The sequence below is a fragment of the Ambystoma mexicanum genome, chromosome 1q (genome assembly GCF_040938575.1).
Source record: "Ambystoma mexicanum isolate Mex_15411 chromosome 1q, UKY_AmexF1_1, whole genome shotgun sequence".
Lineage (NCBI taxonomy): Eukaryota > Metazoa > Chordata > Amphibia > Caudata > Ambystomatidae > Ambystoma > Ambystoma mexicanum.
In genome coordinates this window covers 511451722-511466496 of record NC_090922.1, presented here as the reverse complement: position 1 = coordinate 511466496, position 14775 = coordinate 511451722, and positions in this window count along the sequence as shown.

Below are 14775 nucleotides of genomic sequence, written 5' to 3'. Positions count from 1 at the left end.
CACATTTATTTAATATAGAAGACATTCACCCATGCAATGCATACCCACATTTATTTAATATAGAAGACATTCACCCATGCAATGCATACCCACATTTATTTAATATAGAAGACATTCACACATGCAATGCATACCCACATTTATTTAATATAGAAGACATTCACCCATGCAATGCATACCCACATTTATTTAATATAGAAGACATTCACCCATGCAATGCATACCCACATTTATTTAATATAGAAGACATTCACCCATGCAATGCATACCCACATTTATTTAATATAGAAGACATTCACACATGCAATGCATACCCACATTTATTTAATATAGAAGACATTCACCCATGCAATGCATACCCACATTTATTTAATATAGAAGACATTCACCCATGCAATGCATACCCACATTTATTTAATATAGAAGACATTCACCCATGCAATGCATACCCACATTTATTTAATATAGAAGACATTCACCCATGCAATGCATACCCACATTTATTTAATATAGAAGACATTCACACATGCAATGCATACCCACATTTATTTAATATAGAAGACATTCACCCATGCAATGCATACCCACATTTATTTAATATAGAAGACATTCACCCATGCAATGCATACCCACATTTATTTAATATAGAAGACATTCACCCATGCAATGCATACCCACATTTATTTAATATAGAAGACATTCACACATGCAATGCATACCCACATTTATTTAATATAGAAGACATTCACCCATGCAATGCATACCCACATTTATTTAATATAGAAGACATTCACCCATGCAATGCATACCCACATTTATTTAATATAGAAGACATTCACCCATGCAATGCATACCCACATTTATTTAATATAGAAGACATTCACACATGCAATGCATACCCACATTTATTTAATATAGAAGACATTCACACATGCAATGCATACCCACATTTATTTAATATAGAAGACATTCACACATGCAATGCATACCCACATTTATTTAATATAGAAGACATTCACACATGCAATGCATACCCACATTTATTTAATATAGAAGACATTCCCACATGCAATGCATACCCACATTTATTTAATATAGAAGACATTCACACATGCAATGCATACCCACATTTATTTCATTCACTGGACTCATCCAAAAAAACAATGTTCTTTATTACTGTATGTGAAATAAATTAAAGGCGTCAAGGCATTGATATATCGTTTTTATTTATTCAATATTAATGTGTTTTATTTAAATAAACTTTACACATATCAACAATAATAAAATCCATAAAACCTTGATATTTCATAGCAATCATATTAACCAATCATATTACCTATACGATTCTAATTAATTAATACAAACAACTTAAAACATTCATAATTCCATATTCATCAAATCCTATTTCATCAAACCTCTCAGATAAAATCCATATAACTTCCTAAAAGTCATATAAAACTACAGCCTTTATAGCTTCTCTTCACATAGTTCATAGTATACACTTTCAACCGATCATTGCAAGTTTTGTAATACCATTAGCCATACTCTAGATAGTGCCATGTACAAGGCCATTATTACTTGTATTCAAACAGTGCCTCCAAAATGGTGTATCCTTAATTGAGTACAGATCATGAACTTGATCACCCAGGTAACGCATGCACGTGGGACCCAATTTGTTGTATTCAGTCAATGCATGTTTGGGCGATTTCAATTTCAGGGATTCTTACATATACTGCAATTCCTCTCTGCAAGGAGTATCTTTAAGGTTGGTTCCAAAATAGTCACAACTGGTAAGCAATTTATATGGAAAAGGAGAATGAACCATCGGAAATTCTTGGAGGGACACAGTATCAAATATGGTGCTTTCTTATTGGTATATAGCATCTAAACAACAAAAACATAGGTTTTTTGGGAAGTCAAATGGGGGAAGGTGCGACACCAGTCCCCTTGATCAAGTTTTTCTCAAATGCAGCTTTTAAAATGTAATTCTCTTCCCAATCTGCTCTTCAATCAATACTTACAAATAACCTTCTTATTGTCTCCTCATATTTCGCAGCCCTCTATTTTCCATCTCCTCCTCCAATGAGTGTAATAACTGACATTGAGGATTGGTCATGGCTTTAATATACAATAGGGCACGTTTCTTCAGCATAGTCATTCCCAAGGAAATAAGGCCCAATTCTAGCCGTATTATTTCCATTGGAACACAAGTTGGAAGACCCAAAATAATTTTCCAGAAACGACCCTTCATTCTTTGCAGCCATGCCATATTAGAGATGGTTAGATTTTACAGCCCGTATAGAACAGCCGGACTCAAACACTGCATATATAATCAATCACCTGGCTGCTTCAAAAGTGAAGCGACCTATACGCCCAACCATTTGAGCAATCAATGAGGTTAACTGTAATGTCTTTCTATTACGAGAGTTAATACACTCACCATAGTCCCTCCAGGATTCTTACTCAACATCAAGATATCTATACTGATCAGTGTATTCAATGATACCCTTCTCGGTTTCAGTCTAGGTTTCATTATTCTTTCCCCTGTAAATAATATAACCTGAGTTTTACTCATGTTTATGATCAATTGATTTTTTTAATGTATTTCCACAGTTCTCTTGCTACTCTTGTCAAGCCAGAAAAAGTGTGGCCAAGGATCACAAGATCGTTGGCATATGCCAGACATACACAATGATAAGTATCTATCTTTGGAGGACATCCAAGAACATACTGCAGACACTTTGGTAAATCTGCCTGGTACAGCTTGAAAAGCAGGGGAGCCATGACACAGCCTTGCTTAACATCTCTTAATATAGGTATTGGGCTAGTTAAGGCACCCTCAGAATATATTCTGGGCATCTATATGACTCCAACTTCTGCCACACTGAATCGAAGGCCGCTTGGAAGTCGACAAAGAGAGTGTACAAACCAGGATTAACCCTTATGCACGCTCTCTCCGTAAAGAAAATCCATCAGCCTCAAATTATAAATAGTCGCGAAACTCAGTTTAAAACCGGTTTGAAACCTATTTTATAATTTCAACTTCTCCACCCACTTCTGCATGTCCTGAAGAATGAATGTAGCAATAAGCTTCCCTATAATGTCTAACATGGACAAAAGTCTATAATTGCTGGGTACTGATAAATACCCTTTTTTAAACACATGAATTAAAATCACTTTTGCCAAGTTCGAGGGATTTTTCCAGATCTCAATACCTTACCAAATAAGATTTATAATATTCCTGCTGATGTATCGGGGTCTTGCTTTTATATTATACTAACAAGCCCATTAGGGCCAGGGGCCCTAGAAGCTTTCAGTCTACCTATTTCATTTATTATGGCAGCTTTGGACATCACTAATTTGGGCTCGTAGGTATAGCTGTTTTTCTCCCATTGCTTCTTTACATTCTCATGACCTGAATAATAAGCTAAGTGTTCACACCACTGTGATTCACTTATGGGAGTTAGAGTCTTCTTATTCTTATTTCCTTTGGCTTCACCGAGTAGGTTCGAAATACTACTCGTATTTCTAGAGTTTAAGATAGTGATCATTCTCTGCCATTCTGCACCCCTACAAGAAGCAAGCCACCAACAAACCCAATTTCTGTATTTTTTTAATAGATTTTACTTTAACCAGCATATTGGGCAGATGGCACTGGTTATATGTCTCTGTATGACTCTTTTTGTGTCTCTTATTATATTGTGATAGGCAGTTGTTGCATTATCCAATGAAATGCAGAAACCAGTCCTCAATATCATCTAGATCCAACACCTTAAAACACATGTGTAGTTGAGGGCCGATCCTACCAATGTATCTATTTGGCCTATCAATATGTTGGGCTGACCAATTTACACAATTCCCTGCGTGATTAGCCTCAATAGCCCCAGTTTTCTTTACAGGCTCTCTTAATCTGCCAGAGCAGAATGAGATTGTGTTTGTAGCATGGCCTCTAAATTCATTAGGCTTCACACTCATTCTTTGTTTTATAGGCATGAGCACAGGATTAAAAAATAAATAATCTAACATAGCTTTTTTCTTTCCAGCTTGCCAACTCTAGTTGCCCGGGTGATCACCATTAGTGCGCCAGTTCAGCATTCTAAATTCCAGTGCTCGATATATTTCAACCAATTAGTTTCCTCTTGATTAGCCTTACCCTGCCTCATGATACTTCTGCTGTTTAGATCAGCATTATTTAAAGTTTCTCCTGTACACACACAATGACAGGTCAAGTCACCCCAATATAACTATTTCGCTGTTTACGCCCCTTGACCAATTTACAAATAGTTTTATCAATGTATCCTTTATAATCCCCCTTGAACGTTCTCCCGGTGGGTTGTATATGCTAATGATTAGTGCTCGACCAGTCGGGTCAGGAGTTATACCATCTACCTCCACTGCTAGTATGAATTCCTGGCAATTTACCATTTTTACTATTCGATCGCTAAGTGTATGCTTTATTCCAATCAGTACACCCCCAAAGAGTCTTCCCTTTTCACCCTTTCTTGCAACAGTTTGTTAGGCAGCATATCCATCAATGAACAGTTTGGACAACAACCTGGTCTACTGCAACATAAATATTTCATTCTGTAATAATAAAGATGATGAGTCACTGGAGATGCCCAAACCCACGGGTATTCCAGGGCATTATGGATATTACTCATTGTGGCGTTGTCAAAACCGCAATTCGGGGCCAACTTTATCAATCCCCTCATCTAATTGAACACCACAATTCAATAATTGATTGTAGTAATTACGGATAAACAAAACTGTATCCGAATTTTTACAATGAATCTGGGTCACACTGGGGTTTATGCTTTCTAATGGCACAATAAAGTCAAAATCATCTGTGACCTGGACACGTAGTCAGGGAATTTGTTTTGAGTATCCGTAGGAATGCTGAACAATGAATCCATGTGTTCCTGGATTTCTGATTCAGATTTTTCATATTACACTTTTTATCAACCATTTCTTTTGATGTTAAACTCAGACTATTTTCTCCATCCAAAGCCCTAGGAGCATTTATTGTAATTGTACTAATTTTATCAAGTTCTGGAGTAGAGCTATATTCCAAACACTTGGACCTATTAGCTCCCAGGTTACTAATCTCTTGCACTGATTCCCCGGATCCTCTTCGAGATTTTCGCTGTTTATCATCATTCATAAACCAGCTCGTCCACTTTCCTGATTGCTTAGATTGGCGCTTCTTCTTGCAAGCCACTTTTTTTGGCTTTCTTGGATGCCTTATCAGGAACTGTTTTCACTTCCACAGGTGATTTACGCTTCAACTGATCTTCATGAGCTCACATGGCCAATCTTCTTTGTTTTCTTGATGAATATATCTCCGACGAGTCTGGGGTAGCTGATTGCCCATTAACTTCGGAAATCTGATTCACAACCTCCTCATTCGTTTTATTGGGCGTTCCCTTCACTGATTTCCCACTTAGGTTTGCCACACAGACTACACTTGTGTGACTATATTCTGTACCAGATTGTTCCTCGCCAGGTTCCAATGTAATTACATTTTGCACTCCATGCAGTTTCAAATTGTCATGAATTTTACCACACAGCTTTAGCAGAATCTTCATGGCCAACTAGATGATCACCAAAAAGGAATGGGTTTCTGCATGTGGTTCCTACTCCTGTTTGTTTAATTTACCAGCTCTACTGAATCAGGATGCACAAATACATTTGGAGAGGCTGATAATCGGTTAGGATCTTTTATTAAAGCAGTCCCCCCTCTCCACTTCTTATCTGTGGTTCAGTCACCGTCCCAGTATTTATGGTCATAGTACCTCCTGCTACTGCAATACTTTGCTGTAAAGTGTAGCATAGGTCCAATAAGGAGTTGTTATCTATGTCCTATACCGCAGAGCTATCCTCATTCATGTGGCCGTTATGATCTAATGTTCTTACATATGTTTCTGCAGTTACCGTTTCTGGGGCAGGGCATCACTCATGATTGTTATCGAGGGTTCCACATGGAAAAGCTTAGTGGGGTCATTCAGAGTTTGGTGTTAGTGGTAAAATCAGCAGTATTCAGCAAATACCGCCGGTTTTACTGTTGGCCCAATTCAGGAATTGTTCCAATACCACTTTCATTATTCCGTGGGAATACCGATGGCAGTATTTTAAGCAGATTTTCTGCTGAACATCTAGTTTACCTCCACCTAAGAGAATGAGTTAAGAAAAGCCAAAGTGGAACTAAATTTTTGAAAAATGTGTTCCCTGTACAAGGAAGTGCAGACCATTTCTTTCAATACAGTGTTTTTACAACGGGCCATGTTAAAGGGGTGAAAAGTCGGGCATCTCAATGCCCTCCCGCACCACTTTACCCAGGTTTTGCATAAAAGGGTCAGAATAGACCCTCTGCATATAAATCTACAGTAGTGGTATAAACCACCAATGCACATTATCCATTTGCACCTTCACCTTGAAGGTAGAAATGGCTGACATTTTGTTTTTAAAAAAGCACCTTTTTATGTTGCCACCTGTAGAATAATACCATCTCTGCTGGTGGTAAACTCTGAATTGGACAGATTTTCACAAATACCACTGGTGGAGGTGGTAACTTTCTCAAACCGTATTTCATGAAAATAATCCACCCAAATCTGAATGACCCCTTTAGTTTGTAGTGAACTAATAATGAATACCTGAATGTTGCATCTTTAAGTGCGTGTTTTCAACTGTGCCTAACAGTGAGTACCACAAACAACCCAACAGCCATTTCTATAACCCCGTATGGTACAATCCATCAGTGTTATTCAGAGTGCTGTTAAAATCTTTTTGTAATGAGCTTGCCAGGGATCAAGAAATTCACCGGAGGAAAGGGGACGCATTCTTACAGAATACTACTGGGGACAAACCCCAAGATATGAACCCTTACTACCATGGCAAGTAAGAGTTGTGGCAAGCTGCCGTTGATTCTAACAGATCCATGGTCTATAGCCTGCAGTGGTGTCAATATTACTATCCAGGGTCATAGAATTTTGTCATGTAAATGTGTATATTGCACTGGGAGAAAGGAACACGCCCCTGTTCACTCTTTTCACTCTCACTTACCCTCTGTGGAGGGCCATGTGTAGGGACCACCTAGGCAAATGTGCAATACTGCTGAAATCAAGACAAATGTTTCACCCTATCTATACAGAAGCCGAGCAGGCCTGAGAGCATTCAGTTCATTCAAGACAGGCTAAATACTGAAGGATTTCACATTTTTCAATTATTTATTTTCACATTTTGAAGCTCTGACCCAGGGAGCAACAGCCCAGCCAGCCTGCGGGCCAATTGCCACCTTGCCCCCCTTCCCAGTCCACCCCTGATGCCGACCTTCCATTTAGTAAGTTATATGTGGTCATTTTAGCGTTACGTTTACTCTGCGTCGCTTATTTCACTGAAGCCGACACTCAATGCGTACTTTCATAGTCGTTCTCAGCTGCCTAGTATTGTATGACGAAACACCATTTCTTTACAATCAGTTCTTAAATTGTATTCACTCACTTCTTAGTGTGGAGCTTCTGTATCTGCAGTGAGCAGGGCAGCGAGACAGCATTCGCGCAAGCACTCCTCAATGTGCACACGCCATTGTGTGCAGGACGCTGTTTTTTTGTCATTTACGGGTCCGGAGGTGGGTCTGACAGTGCTAAGCCAATCATTTGAATGAGTCTCGCTCCTTTTCAACAGGCAGTCCACCATTAAACAGCAAATAGCATGGAGACAAAGAGATTGTCACACAGCAAGACAGCAGTCGCCCAAGCACTCCTCCAAACCGCCCACCAATGCACACGGGACGCCAGTTTTATGGCCTTTCCGGGTGGGTTTGGAGGCAGGCCTTACAGCACTCAGCCAATCCTTTGAATGAGTCTAATTCCCTTTCAACAAGCAGTTCACAATTACATGGAAAATATCATAGAAACAAAGAGAGTGGCACACAGCGAGACAGCACTCGCCCGAGCAATCTTCCAATTTGCCCACACCAATGCACTCGGGACACTAATTTTATGTTGTTTCTGGGTCTGGAGGCGGGTCTTACAGTGCTTAGCCAATCCTTTGAATGAGTCTCATTCCTTTTCCATAGTCAGTCCACAATTACACAGAAAGAAGCCCAAAGACAAAGAGAGTGGCACACAGCGAGACAGCCCTCGCCCAAGCAATCTTCCAATTTGCTCACACCTATGCACTCGGGACACTAATTTTATGTTGCGTCTGGGTCTGGAGGTGGGTCTTACAGCACTCAGCCAATCCTTTGAATGAGTCTCATTCCTTTTCCACAGTCAGTCCACAATTACACAGAAAGAAGCACAAAGACAAAGAGAGTGCCACACAGCGAGACAGCATTCGCCCAAGCACTCCTACAATGCCCTCCATATATCCATATGGTTTGAATTAAAATTGGAATTGTCAAATACATCGATGGTAGGTAGTTGCCCGATCATCAGAATAGTGGCAAAATCACATCTTTGTTTCTACTTTGGTTTACACTAAAATTCCAGACAGGCCCAAAACTATATGTGTCCAAGTGGAACATTTATTCTTCTTCGTTTTGTTTATTTTGTTAGTAAGTGGGTTCTTCTTCATATTTGCTCTTCCTGATAATTCCAGGTTTTTATGCAAAAATATCTCAGCCCAAGAACACAATGAAAACATTTGTAGATGCGGCTTTCAAAAGGTGTACATTTAATTTGCAATGCTCCATAGACCCATAACCAAATCCATATCTCTCAACCGTTTGTGTCCCCACGGTGGGTGGAAACACCCAATTTGGTTCTTTGTGGCTGCGAGCCATTAACATTTATATGCGTGTAATGAGTGAGTGAGCTGATTACATGGAGGGTGACACAGTGCAGTGGCATACCAAATCCTCTTTTTACATGTTTTGAATAGGCACATTACTTTTCATAGTAGGGAAAGCTAATGGGTTGCTGGCCAAGCTGCATCTTGCAATTGGATTGTAACGATTCAGCCATTGGCGAGTGATATATTCCCATGTTGGTTGTAAACCACGTCCGGTGGAATGTAAGTTCCATGGCGATTGGCAGGTTAGGCAGAGGTACCCGTTGATCGATAAAGAACACTTTCATAGTCTGCCCTTTTAAACAAATGGTACATCATTAGCTTTTTTATTTGTTTATTAATAAAGTGAAAATCCCATTTTGAAATCCCTGAAATATATATTTCACAAGTATGAGTAAAAATAACATACACACTTGCTTGTTCCACTTTCATTCTGCTCCATGAAACTCTTTTTTAGAATGTGAACCATTTTTATTTAACTATGCAATATGGTCCTTTTAAAACCAAGAACGCATTCCAAATAGATAGGTTGCAGCGTTTTATTTGGTGGCCATCTAGACTCCCATGAATTTTCACTGTCACACATTTCGTAAAGAATCACTTGACGACTAATTAAGGTTGCTAGTGTATGTACATGAACTACAATATGTTTCTTCAAAGCTCACTGTTTCCAAGCGACAAATGCTAAGCAGCGACTTTCATACCTACTTCATCGCAGTCTCTTTATTGCATAAACCTATTTTGAAAAGTAATGTGTTTTGTTTGTCTTCTTTTGACTTCGAGGAAGTACGATGAACGAATGCAGGTAGACTCATATTGGTAACAAATCAAGCTATTGTTTAAATATATTTATAACACAAGCTCTTCGTGTAGAGTGTTATCTCGACAACCCTCTTCCTCATCCCAGTGTGGAAATGGCAGTCTCCACGCGTGGACCCCCGAACAGTCTCTACCTGTGTTTGTTTCACCTGTGTCACTTGTTGTTGTAGAGAAGGAGCCAAGTACCCCCACCTCAACCATCTCGCCCATATTGCCTATATGTTGGGAACCAGAGTGTGAGACACGTGCATTACCATTGAAAATACAGATACCAAGAAGAATCGTGTAAGCAAGGTTCCCATTGAGAAGCCATACCTACATACGAGACAGTATGATGGTCATTTGAATGAAATCCCAGAAGAAGCAGGACCAATGAATTAACGAGCAGAATGGTGATGTCACACGAAGTAAGCCTGACATACATAGAAGAGATGCAGAGACAAGAGAATGCAGATAATCCATAAGGCATCAAGAAAGTAGCAAAGATAAGTGACATCTTGGGCTCAAGATGAAGAAACTTATGCTACAGAAACAATGAGGATATCAAGTCATTTTACACACGTACATATGCAAAGAAAAACAAGCAGACAAAGTGTTCTTGAGGCTAGCTAAGTAGTGAATAGATTGCGGCAAGCGCCAATTTATACATATATAGGAGTAGGTAAAGAATGGATGATTCCACTACGTGTTATAGCAGTGCTAGACCAGAGAAGGCCTTTCCAGTGTGTTGCAGTTGAAAAAGCTATTGAATTACAGAAGCAGATCTCAGTGTGCCTTCACTCCCCTAAATTCTCCAGAGCAAAGAACATTTCCAAGTACAAGTTCAAAGCTTTAATTGACAGCAGACCACTGAAGTGATGATAGATGATATGCCAATTGCTGGGAAGCAATGGTTATGACCAGCTCACCAGCACCTGGAAGTCTAGTCTGCGTGCTGCTAAACGTAGGTGGAAAAGTACTGACGGAGGTGAGAGTGCCAACCAATTGTAGGGGGCCCGCATAATTAAGGGCCCTATAGTTTGTGTAACCAACGGGACGTTGTGTATTTAGTGACATTTATTGTGACCTGTTTGAGGAGAGGGTTTAGTTGCCCAGCTGACGTCAAGGAGCCTATAATTTTCTAAGACTAGTATGGAATGTATACTTAGATGTTCCCTAAGAACCAATCACAATTGCCACTAGGTTTTTGTAGTTTCCCACGTAGGATGACATTAGTGAATATGTAGGTTAACGTCATCTACTTGAGTCCATCATGAGGGTTGGTGGCGGAGGGGTCGGGCTCTGGAAGGCCACTTGTCTTATATCCTGTAATTAACCTCCATTTGTCATGTCACCATGCATCATGGGGGTGCGGTGAGCCAGTTTGTCCACTTGTCCTACCCCTAATGACCATCCTTACCTTATGGCCATTAAGCCCTGGCAACATCCAGAAACCGATTCCACATGATGTGTGCCTGGGTTGGGCAGACTATGGCGGGGTGGAGCAACAGCCTTATAAGTGGACAGAGGACCTGGGCTCAGTCTCTTTTTGGTTGCTGGCGGTGGTTTGCTGACAGGGGGCAGAAGAGCTCAGAAGGCCCCTTCTACAGGTGTCTCTGTGCCTTTCTCTCTCTCTCTCTCTCTCTCTCTCTCTCTCTCTCTCTCCCTCTCTTTCTCTCTCTCTCTCTCTCTTTCTCTCTCTAACTGTGTCTCTGTGCCTGCTTGCCTCTCAGGAACATCATTTGAGGGTTGCCAGGGGTCACAGCTGAGACCCCTGTGGTCTCAGCTGTGACCCCTTGCAGTGAAAACAATGAAGCTCATTTTTTAAAGGGGGGGAGAAACAGAAAAAAAGACATTCCCCAGAGCCACTCTTGTCAACACATTCAGAGGCTGTGGTCTGGGATAGAGGAGGTGGGGCATGGAAAGCTCAGCCTCTTAATGTAAGCCACTAGAAGTTCAAAATTAGTGTTTTGGTGACGGGTACCCTGTTCCAACCATCCACAGGTGAACCCATTGTGAATGTGGATGCTGCCGTGTGTGCAAGGAGATGTAGTCGAATGATCCACAGAAAATGGGCTTGTACTGGAAGTGTGGAGTTTTCATTCCACCTTCGCACTGTGGAGTAAAAAAGGCAGCCCCTGAGCGACAGAGATGGTAAGGCCATGCTAGACCCCATTGTGAGAGTGAAGCTGGCTAAGTGTGGAATTCCACTGAAATATAAAAGCCAGTACAAAATAGTGATTTTGACATAATGCCTAGTGAATGGGTGAGAAAGGGCCTCCCTCGATTTTATTAGAATGTACAGGCACTCAGCTGAAGAAAAGAGTGACATAGAACTGAAATATTGTTAACTGTGCCCAATGGATTCCAAAAAGACATGTGGCATTGCAGATGATTACTTTGTGTAAAGGCACATGTGACAGATTTAAGGCTGCAGATGTGCACATGGTAGGAAATAAATACATTTGAAATACTGTGCATTTGAAAGACAAAAAGGAGGCATGATGCCTTACATTTAAGAAATAAAGTTGAATGACAGCCAGGCATTTATCAGGAATAAAGAGACTTGGAGGCCGATTCATGGAACAAATGTGCGCTGAAAATCATGGCGCAAGCTGGCGCAAGCATGAAAAAGCAAGCGCATGTGCACGCGTGCGATTCATGGAAGGGCCTGCGTGTGTCTTCCCGGGGAAGTGCACCAAATCCATGCGTGGCGCACACGGGTGCACACGTTATTGCAACATCCAGAACGCTATGCGCGACGTGCACAGCGAAAGTGCACAACGTTAGCGCACACACCAAAAAGGGGGCAGAACACGGGGCAGAAGGTGCAGAATGGGGAACAACGTGTGAAAATTAGGGCGCAACTGGGGATGTACTGCTGGGAAGTACACGGAACGCCCACACTCACTTAAACAACACGTATTCATGGAAACCCGCGCACAGCCAAAGAAACGCACAGGCCTAAACACGTCCGCCACACGAAAGGCAGGCAGTAGCGTCCCTGCGCATTACAAAAGTGTGCACAAACAACAAACACGTATATACAGCTACTATGAATGTCGCATTCTGTGTCCTCCTAGGAGAAATGACGTATCAAGCAATGCTCAGGCATCCCAAAAAAGCAAGAAAAAGAGATGGGGAACATAAGTCGGGGCTCCCAAGTACATGGTGCCATGTGGCCGGCCTGCGGGGCATGCCCAGGGGTGATGGGCTGTCTGCGGGGCATGCCCAGGGGTGATGGGCTGCCTGCAGGGCATGCCCAGGGGTGTGGGGTGGTCCCCTGTGGTGTTGGCTGCCTGAGGGGCATGGGGAGGGTGGGAGTCACACCCGGGAGGGAACACACTCCCAAATCGCATGTAAAACTTCACACGCACCCCCGGAATACACGTACCCCGCTCGCGCCAGCCCTATCGCGTGTGAAACTCCACACACACCCCCGGAATCGGAATACGCGCAGGCAGCCGATCCACCCTCCCCATGCCCCGCAGGCAGCCCATCACCCCTGGGCATGCCCCGCAGGCAGCCCACTCCACAGGGGGGACTTTTTCCACATGTTTTCATAGGCACGAGTGAGGTACGTGTATTCTGAGGGGTGCGCGGGGTGCTTTACACGCGACTTCGCTGGTGCGAGCGGGGTACGTGTATTCCGAGGGGTGCGTGGGGAGTTTTACACGCAATTTCACTGCTGCAAGTGGAGTACGTACACATGTTTTCATGGTTGGGGGGCTGTATGCTGGTCCACTGGCCTTTGCACCATGTACTGGATTTGTGCAATGTTTTTGGCGCATGGGGTGGGGTTGAGGGCGTAACTGGCACTGCTGCAGGGTTGCTGCACAACTCTGCGCCACAGCTGCTTATGGATGTATAAATCCATGAATACGCTGTGCGCCTAAATGGGATTTGGTGCATGCGGCTGGCACAGACTGCCGCACGCACACTCTGTGCGCCAGCCGCGTGCGCCACTTGTGCGCTGAATTCTATGAATTACCCCCTTCCTTTTCAACATATAAAATGACAGCCTGTAAAGAGAAAGGTCTATTTCGTTTTTGTAGCTGTGAACACTGGTTTCTTATGTAACTTTGGCCTATCTGTGTAAATAATTCCAAGACTCGACTTATTTCTGTTTAAGCATTCTGTAAAGAAAGAGTTTATTTCTTGCCAGCAAACCTGAATGCAATACAAAATGTCATGTGTAAATATGTTTCTTAAATTTAAATGATATTTCCCAGAATTGTGCATGTAACTGAACTGGTGGTATCTGGTACTGTGACCCCCAGACCTGTGGGCTGGGTTTATCAAGGAAACAGTCTTGGAGCTTCAGTTAAAAATATAGGAAATGTTGCAAGGGAGATTGGAACTAAGGTGATACAGATAACATGACCAACAGAAATGACCTTTAAGGCCAGGTTCCCCATAAAGTGTGCATTAGCTCTGAACAAGGACCCTTCGAAGCTCATGAGAAGATGGTAGAATAAATATTGGCCCAAACAGATGGCTGGCCACATGTTTAAGGAGAAATAGAAACCTAAGAATTGGCGGGGCCATAAGAGTGGAACTAGGAGCACCTATTATGCAGTGCCATTGAATACATTTTTTCTAATAAAAAGTGCATTGTTTGTCCCACTGATCTCATCCCGGGTTTATTTGGAATATTAAAGAGGATAAAAACCCAGTTGGGACCATGTAAAAACAACATTTTTGAGATGTACATAACTTAAGTTATGATCAAAATTATGATTCTGCCATTTTCATAAGTCTGAGGGACTGGAAAATTGATGAAGTGGATTCAAATAGATGGTGGAATAAATGTTGGAAGTATGTAGTCTCAGAGTTGTAACTATTACGGCACATTCCCAAAGTGTAAAAATGATAGCTCCGCCCAGGAAGAGCATGCTGAAATAAAATTAGTATTTCACGACTCACCATAAAATGTAGAATTCGAAAATATATATATATTCATGTTAAAAATTAGCATAGCTGCCATGTTGTTCAATTTTCAGAACCCAAAAAGGTAAAAACCCACCTGTCATTTTGAAATAATGTATTTTTCCACCTCGCTCAGCCTACATCAGGAGAAAATCCTTGATTGAAGCCATTGCTCAGATCTGCGCTGTTCTCAGAGGAGCCCTGCTGTTTCCGTGAAAGCCACATAACCAAGGCCTCCCATATAAATAGATATATCCC